Source organism: Bos mutus, chromosome 15, assembly GCF_027580195.1.
Source record: "Bos mutus isolate GX-2022 chromosome 15, NWIPB_WYAK_1.1, whole genome shotgun sequence".
Taxonomy (NCBI): Eukaryota; Metazoa; Chordata; class Mammalia; order Artiodactyla; family Bovidae; genus Bos; species Bos mutus.
Window position 1 is genome coordinate 32,738,879 of NC_091631.1, and position 3,326 is coordinate 32,742,204.

At 39.5% G+C, this 3,326-nt stretch overlaps 1 pseudogene; it reads left to right on the forward strand.

The window, feature by feature from the left end:
• The first annotated feature begins 1,856 nt into the window (after positions 1–1,856).
• Positions 1,857–3,101, forward strand: LOC102284235 (putative olfactory receptor 56B2; annotated as a pseudogene).
• Positions 3,102–3,326: the final 225 nt, after the last annotated feature.

The window sequence follows — 3,326 nt, forward strand, 5'->3', positions numbered from 1 at the left end:
TATTAAAATAATACATATGAAGTAGAAAAGAACAATATGTATAAATATGTAACTTCTTTAATCTACTATTCTTTGTTATCAATATGATAGAATGTCATCACTTGGATTAAGATGAATATACTCAGCAGGTGTATATCCACTCTGTTGTACTGTAGATACCATAATTTAAAACCATAATATTTTTCAAATATTTGATATCTTGAAATGCATTCTTAAGATGTAAATTATTGAAAGGAAAAAGTAATAAAGAGCAAATATTTAGGGAAAATTGATGTAAAAATTTGTTCCCATTTTTAGATTAAATGATTAAATTAATAAATTAATGTAGATATACACTAACTTGATTTAGTCATGTAGTTTTCAAAATATTTATCTCATATAAATTTTTGAAGGTCTGATGCTCCATTCTTTGCTTTATGACTATCTAGAATGCTCCAAGAATCAAAATTAGTCAAGTAGGGAAAAGTTCAGAGAAGGCAATGGCAACCCACTCCAGTACTCTTGCCTGGAAAATACCATGGACAGAGGAGCTTTGTAGGCTGCTGTCCATGGGGTCGTAAAGAGTCGGACACGACTGAGTGACTTCACTTTCACTTTTTACTTTCATGCATTGGAGGAGGAAATAGCAACCCACTCCAGTGTTTCTTGCCTGGAGAATCCCAGGGATGGCGGAGCCTGGTGGGCTGCCGTCTATGTGGTTGCACAGAGTTGGACACGATTGAAACGACTTAGCAGCAGCAGCAGGGGAAAGTTATTAAAAAACAGAATAGAATCAATTGTGTATAGTGAGAGCCCTAAATCACATTTCTTTTACTGTTAATCAATTTTGGACAAGTATGAGCAATTTTTAACACCAGTTTCCTAACTAGAATTTATATGTATACTAAATTAATTCATACATTTCAATTAAAATTAAATAATTCACATGATTATTTCACAAAATCTCGAGTGTTTGAAAAGTTATTTTCAATGTCATACATTCTAATCTGCTACTTGAATGTCTTTATGCATAAAAATCTCTACATTCATTGCATTCATTATGTCTCTGATAATCAAACACTTCCCTGATGGCTCAGTGGTAAAGAATCTGCCTGTCAAGCAGGAAACATGGATTCAATCCCCAAGTCAGAAAGATTCCTTTGAGAAGGAAATAGCAATCCACTACAGCCCAGGGAAATCCCATGGGTTGAGTTTGCCATGCTACAGTATGTGGGGTCTCAAAGAGTTGGACTTGACTTAGCAACTAAACAGCATAATCCAACACTTTAGCAAAACCAAATTCAAGAGTCCAAGCTATGATATCAGAGGACTTTCCTCTTCTCCAGTTTCCATGACTTCCAGGCTGAAGATAACAACCAAGGTGCTGATTTTCTCTAAAGTTCTATTCCTCAATCATGAGAAGTTGAAAGTAATGTGAACTGCCTAATGGTTTGATGTTAGAGTTTTGATTAGCTGAATTAACATATAATGAACTGCCACAGTTCCTGTTTCACTGGAAATATACAATAAATTTTAGTGCTGGGATGAGAATTAGTGTGAATACTGTTAGGTGCTCAGTCAGTGTCTGACTCTTTGAAGCTCCATGGACTGTAGCCTAACAGGCTCCTCTGTCCATGGAATTCTCCAGTTAAGAATATTGGAGTGGGTGGCCATTTCCTTCTCCAGGGAATCTTCCTGACCCAGGGGTTGAAACCAGGTCTCCTGCACCGTAAGCAGATTCTTTACCAGAATTTTAAAGTTACAGTAACTCCATGCCATCACCACCTACAATATCATGGATCTGGGTAATTCCTATTCAAACACTGTCAGAGAAATTATTAAGATTGTCATGTTGAATAGTTTTCCTCTTAGTGAAGATGTTCCAGGATCTCAGACACTCCAAGAGCTCAAAAATCCAGGTCTATGAGTTCATTCTGTTGGGATTCTCAGGCATTCACAGCTGGCAGCACTGGCTTTCCCTGCCCCTGCCCCTGCTGTACCTCTTAGCTCTCAGTGCCAACATCCTTATCCTGATCATCACCAATCAGAAGGCAACACTGCACTGGCCTATGTATTATTTCCTCGGCATCCTGGCTGTGGTTGACACAGGCCTGGCTACCAACATCATGCCCAAGATTTTGGTCATCTTGTGGTTCAGTGCTAACACCATCCAACTCCCTGAATGCTTTGTGCAGATGTATGTCATACATTGTGTTATGGGCATGGAATCAGGAATCTTTGTCCTCATGGCTGTAGATAGATACATAGCCATTTGTTGACCACTACACTATTCATCCATAATTACTGACTCTTTTGTGGTCAAAGCCACTGTGTTCATGACACTCAGAAACATCCTTCTTACAATTCCAGTGCCTGTGTTGGCTGCTCAGAGAGACTATTGCTCAAAAAACAACTTGAGCACTGCCTGTGCTCTAATCTTGGCGTCACTAGTCCATCCTGTGATTACAGGACAATCAACAGTATCTACCAGCTATTTCTCCGTGGACATTCATGGGTAATGACTTGAGTTTGATTTTTATATCCTATGTATGCTTTGATTCTTAATTCTGTGTTAAAGCTGAATTCAGCACCTGCTGCTGCTGCTAAGTCGCTTCAGTCGTGTCCTACTCTGTGCGACCCCCAGACAGCAGCCCGCTAGCCTCCCCGTCCCTGGGATTTCCCAGGCAAGAACACTGGAGTGGGTTGCCATTTCCTCCTCCAATGCATGAAAGTGAAAAGTGAAAGTGAAGTCGCTCAATCGTGTCCGACTGCTAGCGACCCCATGGACTGCAGTCTAAAAGGCTCCTCTGTCCATGGGATTTTCCAGGCAAGAGTACTGGAGTGGGGTGCCATCGCCTTCTCTGAATTCAGCAGCAGCTGTATACAAGGCCTTAAGTACCTGCACTTGCCAACCTCATTCTAATCAGTTTCTTCTACACAACCATCATTATCATTTCCGTTACCCACAGTGCAGCAATGACATTTCTCTTCATCCCAGTTCTACTCAATGTATCAAAAATGTTTTTCCCTCTGCCCTGAACCCCATGGTCTAGGTACTCAAAAACAAAGAGCTCAGACAGGGTTTATATAAGGTTCTTAAGCTGGATTTCAAAGGCAACTAATTTGAGAGAACGCTCACCTTTGTAATTTTCCAACACACACACACACACACATATATTAGATCCTCCAAGGATTGCAGATGACAGAATAACTAAGAAACACTGACATTTCCAGTTAGTATAAGTAATTGGTTACAGCTAATGAAACTTTATAAAAAATAGTAAAACCGATAATTTAACCATGTTTTTCAAAGAAAATCTTCATCAAGAATAACACAGTGATGACCG